This window comes from Phyllobates terribilis, unplaced genomic scaffold (genome assembly GCF_046119375.1).
Source record: "Phyllobates terribilis strain yellow unplaced genomic scaffold, ASM4611937v1 Scaffold_5__5_contigs__length_657084704, whole genome shotgun sequence".
NCBI lineage: Eukaryota > Metazoa > Chordata > Amphibia > Anura > Dendrobatidae > Phyllobates > Phyllobates terribilis.
Window position 1 is genome coordinate 57354777 of NW_027362765.1, and position 17280 is coordinate 57372056.

General features: G+C 45.4%; 1 pseudogene; it reads right to left on the reverse strand.

Moving 5' to 3' along the window:
• The window catches only part of LOC141271445 (uncharacterized), a 129121-nt pseudogene that overhangs the window by 37033 nt on the left and 74808 nt on the right, over positions 1-17280 (reverse strand).

Sequence of the window (17280 nt, forward strand, 5' to 3'; positions counted from 1 at the left end):
AAGTGAGAGATTCTGGATCTGATATGTTTTGATAATTGCTTTTTTGATCCAGTTGGCAATAGTACATTTTGATATTTTCTTGCCTTTATTCTGGCTGTAAAGTTGGATAAAGAGATTTTGATCCTTTCTCCAAGGTTTTTTTTTTGGAGGTAGTGAAGGATCACTCGTCTTCCGTCCAGGAAATGGAATTCTTCCTCTTTTTCATTTGTTAGATTTTGGCAGAAGGAAGGTAGGATTATCTCCTGTGACCTGCAGAACTCTGATACTACCTTCGTTAGGAAGGATGGGTCCATTGGGAGAATAATCCTGTCGTCCAGGACTTTTAAGTATGGTTCATTTATTGAAAGGGCCTAAATTTCCCCCACTCTCCTGGCTGTAGTGATCAGGAAGGCCATTTTCTAAGATAACTATTGAGGATAATGGTTCAAATGGTGGTAACGTCAGGCCTTTAAGGATGATATTAAGGTCCCAGGAGGTAACACGGTTCGATCTGTGGTGAAGACGGGTAGCCGCAGTCATTAGCCTATTCACCCAATGATGTTCAGCCAGGCTCTGCTCAATATATGAACTTAAAGCTGCAATCTGTACTTTGAGGGTGCTAGGTCTGAGGCCCTTTTCCAGCCCTTGTTGCAGAAAATCTAAAATTTGAGCCACATCTGGATGATGGGGGTCTGGGGAATTCGGCTTACATCATGACACAAAGATTTTCCATATTTTGAAGTATATGGAATTTGTCACCTGCTTCCTACTTTTCTGTAGTGTTTTGAATGACTCGGTCTGAGAGGCCTTTTGCCTTTAAGATCGTGAACTCAGAAGCCAGGCCACTAGACTTAGACTTCCGGGGTCTGGATGGAGTATTGAACCCTGGTGGAGGAGGTTTCTGATTGATGGCTGAATCAGGGGACCTTCTATGCTTAAGATGTTTAATGTGCTGAACCAGCTTCTCTTCGGCCACAGGGGCGCGATCAGGATTATATTGACTTTCTTGAATCTTATTTTTTGCAGTGTTCTTGGTAGAACCGGAATGGGGGGGAAAGGCACATGCTAGTTCGAACCTCTATGGGTGGGCGAACGTATCTACTCCTAAACGGGTATCGTCTGGGTCCAAGGAGAAGTATTGATCCACTTTGTTTTTTTGATGTTTTGCAAAGAGATCTACTTCTGGGCAACCGCACCATCTGGTCAGCATCTGGAAGACATCTGAATTTAACTCCCATTCTGAATTTAACTCCCATTCTCCTGAATGAATATTTCTCCTGTTCAGGAAATCGGCCTGGATGTTGACTGAGCTTTTTATATGTAGAGCTGATAGGGAGAGAAGGTGTTCGGCCCAAGAGAATATTCTCGCGAGATACCCTTTAGGTCCCCGTGCTTCCTTGATGGCAGAAGTGGGCAACCGTAGTCATACATATTGTCCGAGTAGACTTTTACGTGTGTGCACCCGACCATTGATGTTGCTGCTCTGAGTGCCTCTTCCACCACCTTTAGTTCCCTGAAATTGGATGATTGCTGGCTGATTTCTTTCATCCCGAGCCCTTGGAAGGAAGTCTGGGCGACCATAGCTCCCCATCCTCTTTTGCTGGCATCCACAGTAACTGTCACTAGAGGGTTTTGGATCCAGGGAGCTCCTGTTCTTCGGTTCTCTGGGCTGAGTCACCAGGTGAAAGATGTTTTTACTTGGGAAGGTAATAGAATCTTCCTGTTTAGGGACTCTGGGGACACGTCCCAGTCTGCAAGGATATTGGTCTGCAGGACTCTGGTGTGTGCTTGGGCTCAGGCTACCGATTATATACAGGATGTCATGGAGTCGAGGACAGACATTGTGAATCTTAACGATACCTTCTTTTGCCTCAAGCTTAAATTTTGTGGGGTTTTTTCTTTGTATTTTTTGCATTTTGTGCAAACTAGGATGTGGCCTCCCTTACTAGAGCTGGATAATACATTTAAAAACCTTCCCTTGGCTGGTGTCCACAGTTTGGGACCCGGTCCTTTGTCTGCCCTTATTCACACAGAGGTCAACTTTGACACATGATAAGGTTTTTAATATTAGACAGTGTAGGACTTTCCCGAATAGGTTCACCTTGTCGCGGTGGGAAATCTTTTATACTATTTTTGATCAAAAACACTGTTACTAAGCATCTTATTTTATTTAAAAGGAATCTGTCCCGGATAGCAGGATGCCGGGAGGAAGTGGGGACCAAACCTCATTGTTGCGCATGCCAGAGGTCACTGGAGTGGAAGTCACAATGACTCCTGATGCTTGCGCACTAGAGCAGATTAGTAAAATAGGGCAAGGAGAGAAAAAAAATGAACCTTAAGCTATAGGCACATTGCGCATGCGAGGGATATGGAGATCTAGACTGCACGTCACAGGGCCCTGTGACGAGCAGGGGAGGGGGGGAATATTTAAATTAAGCATATAGCTTATATTGGCAGCTGACATCAAGCCCAGGTTAGTAATGGAGAGGTGTTTATAAAACACCCCTATTACTAACCCCATAGTGAAAGTTAAATGGTGTAAAAAAAAAAAACACCCACACCCAGAATAAAATAATTTATTTGAAATAACCACACAGACTCCTTTAATAGTTCTAAATTAACCCCTTAATGACCGCCGTAACGCATTTTCACGGCGGTCATTAGGGGTACTTATTCCTCAGTGTCGTGAAAATGCGATGCTGAGAAATAATAGTGCAGCGCTCCCCAGCGTCGGAAATTCTCCGGGGTCTCCGCTACATTTACATTTCAGTGACAATTTCCAAGCCCCCCCAAGTACTGACCCAAACTACGATCGGCTGAACAAATTGAGACCCCTAATTTCCTTCCTACAACATTCCTTTCTAAATTCCTAAACCCCAGAACAAAATGTGGCAGTAGACGAGTCCCTGATGAGTTACAAGGGCCGTCTATCCTTCCAACAATTCATCCCCTTCAAGCGCGCCAAATACGGCGTCAAATTGTACAAGATGTGTGAGAGCTCATCAGGGAACACATCCACCTTAATGATATATGAAGGTAGGGATCGCCAAATTAGCCACCCAAACTGCCCCCAGACAATTGGTATCCCAGGGAAAATTGTGTGGGAACTAATGACGCCCTTTCTCCATCTATGCTACCACGTATATACGGACAACTATTACACGAGCAGTCCCTCCACGCTGCAAATACAGGAGCCTGTGGGACAGACAGGAAAAACAGTGGGGTTTCCGGCACAGTTGGTGTCCAGACATTTGGAGAAGGGGGCGTTATTTTCACTTGCAAGTAACCACCTTCTTGCAGTGAAGTGGCATGACAGGAAGGCCGTCTACATGCTGACCACACTGCATGAGGACACCGCTGTGATGGTCAGAGACAGGGGCGCCACCAGGGACAAGGAAAAAACAGTCTGTGTCACCGACTATAACAAATATATGGGAGGCCTTGACTTGTCGGACCAGGTGCTACAACCATATCTGGTGAAGCGGAAGACCAGGGCCTGGTACAAAAAGGTGGCAATCTACCTTATTCAGATTGCCACTTACAATAACTTCATCCTCTATAAAATAAAAAAACAAGGACCATTCACATTTCTCCAATATCAGGAGAAAATTGTGGAGTGACTCATATTTGAATCAACGGCACAGGAGGAAGCATTCGAGTCCGAAGATGTCCGGAGACTTGCAGAGCGTCACTTTATTTGCCCCGTCCCTGACAATCCCACCAAAAAGTAACCCCAAAAACAGATGTTGCCCATCCCAACCAGGCCTTTATATTTGAGACATCACATATCTTACCATTATTAGGTTGTTGTTTTTTTCAAATGATTTATATTTTCTGTTTAGCGGGCCCCTTAGAGTAATTTTTATGGAACAAGTAATGAAGAGAATATTTTGCAGGACAACTGTTTTGTTAGCAAGACCAAGTTTTATAATCCGCAAATGCTTCCCTCTGTGAGTAATGATTCCTAGAAGGATTTTCTTGTTTGGTAGCTCAATGTCTCTAAGTTTTGAATGGGTCATGGAGTTCCATCAATTTTACTTTAAAGATCTAATGGTGCGCCATCTATTATAGGCACAGCCGTTTGTCCAGTGCTCACATTGGTGCCATATTGAATGTACTTTCTAACACTGAAAAACTAGTGCAATAAAATTTGAGGTGTGTTCCTCAGAATGTACTAAAAAGATTTATAAAAGAGATAGTGAAAAAATGAAATTGTACATTTTCAAACTTGTGTTGCATCAACTGCATAAAAAATGGTGGTATTAAACTACTCACTACCTCCCTAAATAAATACATTACAGGGTATAATTTACAAAAAATACATTTATGGAGGATTTCTGTTGCTCTTGGACAACACAGGCTCTGCAAATATGACAATATATTCCAAATAGAGCCAAATTTGTGTTCTAAAATTCAAATATTGCTTCTTCTGCTCCGAGCTCTGCCATTTGTCCAAACAGTACTTTTTGACTACATATGGGTTATTGCCGCGCTCGTAAGAAAGTGGGTCCACTTTTTTGTGTTACCTCTGCAAAAAAGTGAGAAATTTAGGGCTAATGCAAGATTTTTGTGAAAAAATTAACTTTTTCAACATGATGACCTAATGTTATCAAATTCTGTGTCGTACCTGTGGGTTCAAAATGCTCACTATACCCATGCATAAAATACTTGAGGGGTCTAGTTTACAAAATGGGGTCACTTGTGGGGGGTTTCCACTGTTTAAGCACCTTACAGGCCGTGAAAATGGGACATGGTGCCCGCCCTCTCTTTCAGCCAAATTTGTGTTCCAAAATTCAAATTTTGCTCCTTCCGCTCCGGGCTCTGGCATTTGTCCAAAGAGAACTTTTTGACTACATGTGGGGTATCGCTGCGCTCGTAAGAAAGTGGGTAACAAATTGTGGGGTCCATTTTATCTTGTTACCCTTGTGCAAAAGTTTGGGTGTGAAGTTCAGTTCCTGTGAAGCACATTAAGGGTTAATAAACTTCTTGAATGTGGTCTTGAGTACCTTGAGCGGTGCAGTTTTTAGAATGTTGTCACTTTTGGGTATTTTCTGTCATATAGACCCCTCAAAGTCACTTCAAACGTGATGTGGTCCCTAAAAAAATGGTTTTGTAACTTTTGTTGGAAAAATGAGAAATCGCTGGCCAACTTTTAACCCTTAACAAAAAAAAAAATTGGTTCCAAAATTGTGCTGATGTAAAGTAGACATGTAGGAAATGTTATTTATTAACAGTTTTGTGTGACATATCTCTCTGATTTTAGGGCTTGAAAATTAAAATTTCTATATACGTATTTATATATACAGGCTAGACATACCTAGGGAACGCACAATGTCCATCACAATGGCTGTATTGTAGTAGTAGATTACAATCATATAAACTGTATTACCATGCGTTCTTAAAATAAGAGTTATTTAATGATCATATGACCTGCATTTTTTGTATATACAGAATTTATTTGGTCCTAATTGATTTCAATCTGAAAATGTAAATTATATATATGTTTGGGAAGCGCCAAAAGTCTAGCACAATGGCTATATTGTAAGAACATACAGTGGGGAAAAAAAGTATTTACCGTATTTTTCGAACCGTAAGATGCACTTTTTTTCCCCAATATTTGGGAGGAAAATGGGGGGTGCGTCTTATGGTCCGAACATTACCTGCGGTGGTGGTGAAGTGGGATTGCAGGGCCCTCCAGGATCGCGGTGGTGATCGCGGCGGCAGCAGAGGTGAGGCAGAGCGGCTGGGACCGGGACCTGTGCCCGGCTGGTTCTGGGGCTGGGGCCAGTGTCGGGCTGTGAGCGGCATCGGGCGGCGATCACTGCCCGGCACCTGCTGCAGCCCGGTACAGGCCCCAGCCCGAGATCCCGGCCTCAGCACGGTACAGGCCCCAGTCCAAGGCCCCGGGCTCAGTCCGGTAGAGGCCCCAGCCAGAGGCCCCAGCGCAGGAACCGGACAGGCTAAGGGCCTCAGCCAGGCACAGGCCCCGGCCCAGCACAAGCTCATCAGCATCTGACCTCTTATGCTGGAGCCGCCGACTTCCTGAGGGACCCTGCCTCCTGTGACCCTCGCTCCACTGCCCCCCAGGTAAGATACCATACCTATTCAGACTATAAGATGAACCCCCATCTTATAAAGAATATTTTTTTCTATTTTCCACCCCAAAATATGGGGTGCGTCTTATGGTCCGGTGCGTCTTATAGTGCGAAAAATACGGTAGTCAGCCACCAATTGTGCAAGTTCTCCCACTTAAAAAGATGAGAGTGGCCTGTAATTGACGTCATAGGTAGACCTCAACTATGAGAGACAGTTCAGGAAACAGTGCCAAAATGACTATCCCTTTCTGTAATATCGGGGCAGGGTTCTCATTGTCACCACAACCAGGGAAGCTCCGGGACAAAGCATCAGCCTTGATATTTTTGACCCCTGGACGAAAAGTGACAACAAAATTGAACCTAGTAAAAAACAGGGACCATCTGGATTGCCTAGGGTTCAGACGTTTAGCTGACTGGAGGTATGACAGGTTCTTATGGTCAGTTATAACAGTAATAGGAGGTACAGCCCCCTCCAACCATTGTCGCCATTCTTTGAACGTCAATTTGATCGCCAAAAGTTCCCTATTACCCATGTCATAATTTCTCTCAGCTGAAGACAATTTTTTAGAAAAGAAGGCGCACAGAGACCATTTACCAGGGGACAGACCCTGAGTCAACACAGCCCCAACCCCGACATCCGACGCATCAACCTCCACAATAAAGGGTTGGGAAACATCGGGTTGACTGAGTAGAGGTGCAGTGGCAAAATGATTCTTTAAGGAAGAAAAAGCCTGGAGGGAAGCATCCGACCATTTGGAAAAATCAGACCCCTTCTTAGTCATGTCAGTAAGGTGTTTCACAATAACAGAGTAATTTTGTATGAATTTCCGGTAACAATTAGTAAAGCCCAGAAAACGTTGTAGAGCCTTCAGGTTCTCGGGACGTTCCCAATCAAGGACTGCACGGATCTTCTCAGGATCCATCCGAAAACCTGAAGATGACAACAGGTACCCCAAAAACTGCACCTCCTGAACAGCGACAACACATTTTTCCAATTTGGCATAAAGTTTGTTATCCTTTAATATTTGGAGCACCGGCTTAACATGCCCCCAATGTGTCTTAAAATCAGGTGAGTAAACCAAAATATTGTCCAGATAGACCACCACAAACCTCCCTACCAAATGATGGAAAATATCATTTATGAAATGCTGGAATACCGCAGGTGCATTGGTCAAACCAAAAGGCATAACTAAACTCTCGAAATGTCCTTCTGGGGTATTGAACGCTGTTTTCCATTCGTCCTCCTCTCTGATTCTAAACAGATTGTAGGCTCCCCTTAAATCCAACTTGGAGAATACCTTAGCTCCTACAACCTGGCTGAACAAATCAGGAATCAAAGGAAGAGGGTATGGATCACGGATGGTAATTTGATTTAATTCCCGGAAATCTAAACAGGGACGTAGACCGCCATCTTTTTTCTTCACAAAGAAGAATCCTGCCACCACGGGCAAAGATGAGGGTCTGATATGTCCCTTCTCCAGATTTTCTGCAATGAAATCCTTCATGGCTTGTCTCTCAGGGCCAGAAAGGTTATACAGTCTGGACTTTGGTAGTTTAGCTCCAAGGGTCAGGTTAATAGGACAGTCAAAAGCATGATGAGGAGGCAAATCCTGACACCTCCTCTCAGGAAAAGTGTCCTCAAAACCAGACAGGAAAGCTGGTAATATTTCCGTAGAGGCAGTAGCAAGGGAAATATTTAAACAGTTCTGATGGCAGTAATCTCCCCATTCAATAATCTCCCCGGCTTGCCAATCCTCCAACGGATTATGTTTAACAAGCCAAGGAATACCCAAAACAATAGGTGTGGGAAGATTGTCCAGGACATAGCAAGGGATTATTTCACAATGAACTGACCCCACCCTCAGTTTTACATTATGTACAATCTAAGAATGCTTTCTGTGCAAGTGGCGCCGAGTCGATGGCAAAGATAGAAATAGGTTCAGCTAAAGCACAGCAAGCAAGACCATGAGTTTTCAACTCATGTCTGTGTCAACAAACACATAAATTTTCTCGGTTTTTGCTCTCTAGCACCACCTCTGTTGACAGGACAAAGCGGGAACTGCAGGTTGGTAACAAATGAACTCCTTGTTTATCCAACTCCAGACTACCAAGAGTTAATCGAGTCTCCTTTTGTTTAGGAATTGAAGGACAGGTCCCAACAAAATGTTCCTTTTTCCCACAAAATAAAAAATACTCCTTTTTTCCTGCGAATCTCCAGGGAGATGTATGATGCAGAGACACCCCCTAACTGCATGGGTTCCTCCACCTCCCCCAGTACTGGTTCACCTCCAGACCACTCCCCCGGCAGAGGTACACAACCCCGACAAGAAGGCCCCGGAGAAGGTGGTCTCACCCGTCTATCAAGACGTATGGCCAATGTTATGATCTGCAACATGTACTAAGGAAAGATAGGGGAAAACTCCCTACTGTAAGACTAAGCTGAATCCCTACGATGTGGCGGGCTGCCTGTTCCTAGCAAACAGACCCGCCTTAGTCCTCGGCTAGTCTGAACGAAGACCTATAGCATAAGGGGAGGGGTCCGTAAAAGAACTAGGGACTGGAACAAAAATGGGACACCTCCTAAACACAGAAGTTGTTGCAGAACACAAACAGACAAAAAGGTACTAGAGGTCCCAGAAGGACCAAGCGAACTGACAGAGATGGGCAACAAGCTAGAAAGACAGTCAAACAACACTGAAGTCCAGCACAGCCAGAAGGGCGGGGCTGGAATATAAAAGCAGGTGGTCACATGACCGCAAAACACAAGATGGAAAAAACAAACAGGAGGGTTCTAACAACCAAGACATGGCAGCTTCCAAGGACTGAGGGGTTTCATATACTGCCAAGTCATCTTTCAACCTTTCATTAAGCACCTCACAAAATTGACTTCTAAGGGCTGAGTCATTCCATTTGGAGTCCGTTGCTCATCTACGGAATTCCGAATTGTACGTCTTTACTGACAGATTCCCCTGCTGAAGGTTACGTAGCCTAGACTCAGCAAAGGCGACTTGGTCAGGGTCATCATAGATAAGGGCCAGAGCCCCGAAAAACCCCTCCAAAGACTGGAGACAAACCGAGTCCTGCAATAAGGAAAATGCCCACGACTGTGGATCTCCCTGCAATAAAGAGATCACAATACCAAACCGTTGCTCCTCATTTCCGGAGGAGTAAGGACGAAATTTAATATACAGTTTGCATGCCTCCTTATATACAAAAACTTGTCCTTATCTCCTGAAAACCTGTCCGGGAGAGCAATCTTGGGTTCAGGCTGGACAGACCTACCTGCAGAGACCCCCACATTGGCGACCTGTAACCACTGATGCTGCTGCTGAACCTCACAGTGTGGAGGTCATTCACCTCCAGAGACAGACGGCGGAACTGCTCTGCGAGCTCTGCAACTGAACCCATACCCAGGGAGAAAGGGAAAAAAAAAGGTCCACACCCAAAAACACACAGAACAAAAAACAACCCAAAGTGTCAGGTTTTTGTTTTGTGTTCAGCCGGCGATAATGTCACGCCAGGTGTGGTAAAGACTTAGTGCAACACAAAGGGAAAAGGGAAAGGAAGCCCAGACTCTAGGGAAAGGGGAAAAAGTGGAGACCTCCTAGGTTGATCTAGCGTCACCCTGTCTCCCCTAACGTCCCTGTATTGGGTCTTAACCAATCGCAGCACGCGTACCTCGCCCTGTCTTTCCCTAGCGTTTGGCTCAAGCTAGGGAAGTGGGGAGATGAGCACTAGTCGAGCTACACTAAAAGCTATAGACAACAAGGAACGACAAACAGGGGAAAAGTTCTTAGCTTTACATGACTCCAGACAAATGCACAAACACATCCTCAAGCTCCAGAGAGGAAAAGGTACTGCTCTTGCTTAGCCTTCACATGGAATAATGAATATCGCCGGCACCTCCCTCTCAGACACACAAGGTATTTATACACCCAGGCCAGGGAGCTAATTAGCCAGAGGGAGGTAGCCGCTGGGTCCTAGAGACAGCCTGTAAGTAGATGTCTGTAATGTGAAACGTAGAGATCTCCTGCAACCAACTGCAGGGCAACTGTCTGTCACCTCTGACACACCAGTGACAAAAAAACTTGTTGATAGGCTGTGCTGCAGTCTTTCAACAAACTTTATTCGGCATCCAAACCCTAACGGTAAAATGGATTAAGGAAAAAAAATCAAGAGGCGTTCGGCACTGGCCACCAGGTCTCCATGACCAACCCCGAACTTTACAGTTAAGGTTCGCTCATCCCTAATCCATGTCTGGGGCATTCTCTATGCCTCATAGTTGTCTCCTTAGCTGTTATATGTGGAAATCTTCAACCCTTCCCAGACAAGGCCAATTTTTTGGGGCTTTTTTTCCTTCTTTTTTCCTTCTTTTCTTGCAAAAGCGTTAACATTATTTTTCTGTATCCCCAGCTGTAGGATAGTTTGTTTTTTTTTGTGACAGGAGTTATAGCTTTTTATTATTCTTTTTTCAATACATTACATGGTATAGAGAATACTAAGAAAATTCCAAGTAGGGTGATATGGTAAGAAAGCTAATTTTTTTGGTTACAGCATTCAGTGTAGGAGAAAAATGACCTGGCAACATGGTTCTTTGGGTCAGTATCACTATGGCTAAACCTAACGTAAATCATTTTTTACATTGCCGTAGTAAAAAGTTAAATACTTTGTAAAATTTGTCTTGTGTCAACTTTCTAAACTTTGTTGTGCATTAACTTTTTGGTATCAAGCTAATTTAAGATAAGGGGAACACCTACTGGGGGACCTGATTACCAAGAGAAAATCTGTACCGACCACATCTGCTTATAGATGAATGCTCAAGATGTTTATTGGACTTAAAACAGATGCCTTATCTTGTTCTTCTGACAATACTGATCATAATGAAAGTCAGTTCATCTTTGTTTCCCGCCGTATTACACTATCATCTTCTGTATACTGTGACAGAGTCACTGGTGTGATATATGAGGGGGGGTATGTGTCACTCAGGTTGCTCTCCTGTGTGAACTGAGACCTACTGAATTTCTGCCAGCATGTTATATGCTGGGGGTTAACTCTTTTAAAGGGTGTGGTTTTATGTGAATGACATACAGATGGGAGGGACATCATTCACCATACCTCCCCTCATGGTGTGGCTGAGCATGGTTTACATGTTCAGTCCTGGGGTTTTTTTCTGTGTTGTGGTCTGGAGAGGCAAGGTCTCCAGATTGGGAACGCTTCAGCTCAGGACAGAGCTGAAGGCTGGGACTACACCCTGTGTGGACGAGTTCTACATATGGACTGTGCTATCGTTTATCTTTTGTTTTGTCAGTAAGGCTGTGTTTATTTTTGCTGGAGTTGCAGAGCTTTATGCCATATAATAAAGCCTGCAGAGAAAACTCGGTTCCTGAGTCTACTTCTGGAAGCAGCCGAGCGAGTCGTCTTACCACAGTTGGTGGAGAATGTGGGCACGATTCCAGGAACACCTGCCACAGGGATTGGGGGATGTCCTGGGTAAAGGCCGCTAGCCAGCCAGAGGTGTCTGGAAGCATGGAGGAGCTCCTCAAGCACTTGCTTCAGAGCCAACAACAGCAACATCAACTACACTTTACGAGCCAGCAGAGCGTACAACAGAATCACCGGGAGCTTCTACAGCAGTAATGAGAGCAGCAGTTGCAGAGCTAGCAAGCACAGAAAGAGACCAATAAACTCCTGATGCAACAGATTCAGCAGAAACAAAGGCAGATGGAACTTCTAGAGGGGGAAGTTTACAGCAGAGAGGCCTTCCCTTCACCAATCCCAGGTGATGTCTCATACGTCTGAAAGGTGGTAAGGCATGCGTTGTAAAAGATGAGCCTAGGAATGATGTTGAGGCATTTCTGACTGTGTTCGAAAGAGTAGCAGAGCGGGAAAAACTGCAGCCGGAGCAGTGGGCGGAGGTGCTAGCCTCCTAATTAACGGGTGAACCCCAAAAGGCCTACTATGACCTGACCCTACACGATGCACAGGATTATTCCAAGTTATAGAACGAGATACTGGCATGCTTTGGAGTGACTATGTCTGTCACAGCACAAAGGGTCCACCACTGGGCGTATGCTGTCGACAAACCCCCTCGCTTGCAGATGTTTCACTTGTTACATGTAGTCCAGAAATGGCTGCAGCCAGAGTCTTTCTCTTCTGCCCAGATGGTTGAAGGAGTGGTGATGGACAGGTTCATCCATTCCCTACTCAGGCCGGTGCAGACCTGGGTTGCCCAGGGCGACCCTCGGAACGCAAACGACCTCATGGGCCTTGTAGAGAGGTACCAAGTGGTCGAAAAATCTCTTGGGAAACCGGACATAGTCAATTCCCTGGACTAGAGTACCCAAAGAGGGGCTGACTCACCACATAAGGGGTCTAGAGTCACAAACGGGGGTCGTCCCAATCTCACTGAGGGCCCTGCAAAGACTGCTGAGAGGGATGTGGTATGCTGGCGGTGTCATAATCCTGGACACATAGCCACCTGGTGTCATATGTCCCCTGAACCAATAGACTGGAGCCTAGGATGGAGTTTGCCTATCCGGCCTGTAGCATGGATGGTCAACCTGGTGAGGGGCCGCCGGCATGTGCCGTGTTAATGGCGTGATGGTACTGGGACTGTTGGATTCAGGGAGTCTAGTGACCCTAATCAGTGCCAACCTTCCCCACCAGCTGATCTCGGCCAAGACTGTGGGTTTTCGCTGCATACACGGGGACGCCAAAGACTACCCTGTGGCCAGAGTAACAGTGGGAACAGACTGTGGTGCCCAATCCCACGAGGTCAGGGTGGTGGATCAGAACCTGATACATCCCATCATATTGGGTCGTGATTTCCCGTCGTTCTGGGACTTGTCGGGGAAAGGAACCGGGCTGAGTCGCGTGGACAAAATCCAGGTCCCTAGGGAAATACCCCCGTCACCATCTGAAGGGGATGAGTTCCCATTGTGTGTCCTTGCCGGCGACGAGGACGAGACTGTGACCGAGGAGGCCAATCTCCCTGAGTTAGAGGTGACAGGAGACAACTTTGGGTCTGCTCAAGTTCGGGACTTGACCTTGAAGGGGGCATGGGACAATGTTACTGTCTGTAATGGGGTTGCTCAAGAGCCGGTGGCAGACATCAGGTACCCACACTTTGCAGTTCAGAGAGAGTATCGGGTGACCAAACCAAGGGGGTGATGAGATAGTAGAGCAGCTATTAGTTCCAGGGCCATACCGACAGAGAGTATTAGATATGGCCCATTCACATGTTCTGGCGAGAAACCTGGGGGCCGAGAAGACTCAGGAGAGGATATTGAGGAGGTTTTATTGGCCAGGCTGTTACCGGAAAATCCTGAACTATTGTAGGTCCTGTCCCACCTGCCAGATAACCGCCCCCTCTTCCCACTTCCCTAGTCCTTTAATCCCCCTACCTGTGATAGAAATCTCCTTTGAGAGAATTGCCATGGACCTACTGGAGCCCTTAGTCAAATCGGCCCGGTGCCACCAATACATCCTACGTCATGGACTATGCGACCTGGTACCCGGAAGCGGTACCACTGAGGAATTCATTGAGTAGGAGCATAGCCCGGGAACTTGTCCATATATTTGCCAGGACCGGACTGCCAAAGGAGTTACTAATGGACCAAGGAACCCCGTTCATGAGCAAGGTAATGAAGGAGCAGTGTAAAAGGTTGTAGAGAAGGATGGTTGTGACTGTGACTACCTGCTATCGTTCCTGTTTTTCTCGGTAAGAGAGGTCCCACAAGCCTCTACAGGTTTCTCCCCTTTTGAGCTAATGTATGGACGACATCCGTGAGGGCTCCTGGATATTGCCAAGGAAACCTTGGAAGCCGAGGTTACACCCCACTGGAGCATCATAGAACATGTCGCCCAGATGCAGGAGAGAATGGCGAAAGTGATACCTATTATGAAGGCCTATCTCCTCTAGGCACAAGAGGCCCAGGCAAGGATCTATAACTGGTCAGCGAGGCTGAGACAGTTCCAGCCTGGGAATCACGTTCTGGTGCTGATTCCCACCGTTGAGACCAAGTTCCTGGCCAAGTGGCAAAGCCGGTATGAGGTGGTGTAGAAACTCAGCGAAGTGACCAACAAAGTTCCCAGCCTGGCCGAAGAAAGCCGCACCAAGTGTATCATGTGAACTTGCTCAAGCCATGGCGAAATCGGGAGACGTTGGGGGCTTCTTGTTTGGGAGCCAGTCCGAAAACCAAAGTAGAGGACATCATGATAGCAGAGACTCTATCGCTGGCACAGAAGCAACTATGTAGAGAGCTGCTCCAATGGAACCGTGACCTGTTCTCTGAGTTGCCAGGACGTACGCAGGTGGTCGAGCATGACGTGCTGACGGAAGTGCATGTTAGGGTAAACCTCAAACCCTATAGGATTCCTGAAGCCCGCCGTGAGGTGATCTCAGCTGAGGTGAAGAGGATGCTGGACCTCGGCGTGATAGAGGAATCAAAGAGCGGATGATTGAGTCCCATCATTCTCGTGCCGAAGCCTGACGGGGAGTGGAAATTTTGTAATGACTACCGCAGGCTGAATGAGGTATCCAACTGTGACGCATGCCCGATGCCCCTCGTCGATTAACTCATCGAGAGGCTATTACCACCCTCGACTTGACAAAGGCTACTGGCAGATCCCCATGTCCCAGAGGGCCAAGGAGAAAACAGCTTTCTCAACACCTGATGGGTGCTTCCAGTACACCCGAATGCCTTTCGGACTGCAGGGGGCACCAGCCACCTTCCAGAGGGCCATGGATCGGATCCTCGGCCCACATAAGAGATATGCCGCAGCCTACGTTGATTGATGACATTGTCGTCTTTAGCCCAGACTGGGCTAGTCATCTGCCAAAGGTACAGGCGATTCTGGATGCTCTAAGGAAGGCGGGATTTACGATAAATTCGAGAAAATGTGCCATTGGAAAGGAGGAGGCCAAGTAGATGATGCTGGATATTCACTTTTGCTGATTTCTTGCTGCACAAGTTTCCATACTTCATCTTCTCATGGGTGAGCTGACTTATGCCATTTTGTCTGAGGTTTGAAGAACTCTAGTATGTTGGATACGGACTACCGCCGTATTCGCTGGACCTCGGTTCTAATCTTTTTGCTTAGTTTAGTAAAATTAAGCCTGTAGATTTAAAGAGTATTGTTTGTAATTAGATCAGAAACTGACCTAATTTCTTCTTGCCATAGCACATAAACGTTCATCCTACATTGTGTTACCATGTGTTGAGCAGGCTCAGGAACTCCGTCTGGCCACAGCTGACATCTGACTGTAGCAACAGTGACAGCTTACTCCAATCTGTTGTTTTTCCATGAAAGTACCCGTCAATACAGTAGCTGACAGTGGCATTTAAATGGTGCAGTTGCCAATGCTCGCATGCACCGACCCTTGTCCCGTCCCTGATGCAACTTGATCACAGAATGCCAATGAGTTGTCAAGGCTTCCATCTTAGTCTTCTGGTGTATCTCAGCCCATAATTAATACTTTATCGCAAAATATAGTCAATATTATCTCAGATCCAAGTCCCCTAAAGCGACTAAAAAGTAAAAAAAAGAAATATTAAAAAATTCAAATTTCTCACTTTTCCAAGTTCAAAAATAAACAAGGTGAGGAGAAAAGTAAAGTGCAAAAACAAAAACTGGTGGCAGAGGGAAACAGTTAAAGACTCATGCAGAAACCTATGTTAAATAATTGCACTCTGATGGTTCCCTGCTAATATACAGGTACTTCTCACTTAATTAGAATATCATCAAAAAGTTAATTTATTTCAGTTCTTCAATGCAAAAAATTAAACTCATATATTATATAAGAGTTATTACAAACAGAGTGATCTATTTCAAGTGTTTATTTCTGTTAATGTTGATAATTAAGGCTTACAGCCAATGAAAACACAAAAGGCATTATCTCAGTAAATTATAATACTTTATGACACCAGCTTGAAAAATTATTTTAAAATCCGAAATGTTGGCTTACTGAAATGTATCTTCAGTAAATGCACTCAATACTTGTTCGGGGCTCCTTTAGCATCAATTACTGCATCAGTGCAGCGTGGCATGGAGGCGATCAGCCTGTGGCTCTGCTGAGGTGTCATGGAAGCCCAGGTTGCTTTGATAGCAGCCTTCAGCTCATCTGCATTGTTGGGTCTGGTGTCTCTCATCTTCCTCTTGACAATACCCTATAGATTCTCTATGGGGTTAAGGTCAGGCGAGTTTGCTGGCCAATCAAACACAGTGATACTGTTGTTTTTAAACCAGGTATTAGTACTTTTGGCAGTGTGGACAGGTGCCAAGTCCTGCTGGAGAATGAAATTTGCATCTCCAAAAAGCTTGTCGGCAGTGGGAAGCAGGAAGTGCTCTAAAATTTCCTGGTAGACGGCTGCGCTGACTTCAGTCTTGATAAAACACAGTGGACCTACACCAGCAGATGACATGGCTCCCCAAACCATCACTAATTGTGGAAACTTCACACTAGACCTCAAGTAGCTTGGATTGTGTGCCTCTCCACTCTTCCTCCAGAATCTGGGACCTTGATTTCCAAATAAAATGCAAAATTTACTTTCATCTGAAAATAACGGCTTGGACCACTGAGCAACAGTTCAGGTCTTTTTCTCCTTGACCCAGGTAGGACGCTTCTAGCATTGTCTATTGGTCATGAGTGGCTTGACCCAAGGAATGCGACGCTTGTAGCCCATGTCCTGGATATGTTTGTGTGTGGTGGCTCTTGACACAATGACTCCAGCAGTAGTCCACTCCTTGTGAATCTCCCCCAATTTTTGAAGGGCCTTTTCTTAATCCTTTCAAGGCTGTGGTTATCCCGGTTTCTTGTGCACCTTTTTCTACCACACTTTTTCCTTCCACTCAACTTTCCATTAATATGCTTGGATACAGCACTCTGTGAACAGCCAGCTTCTTTAGTAATGACCTTTTGTGGCTTACCCTCCTTGTGGAGTGTGTCAATGACTGCCTTCTGGACATTTGTCAAGTCAACAGTCTTCCCCATGATTGTGGAGCTTACTGAAACAGACTAAAGGACATTTTTAAATGCATAGGAAGCCTTTGCAGGTGTTTTTTGTTAATTATTCTAAATTACTGAGATAATGACTTTTGTGTTTTCATTGGCTGTAAGCCATCATCATCAACATTAACAGAAATAAACACTTGAAATAGATCACTCTGTTTGTAATAACTATATAATATATGAATTTCACTTTTT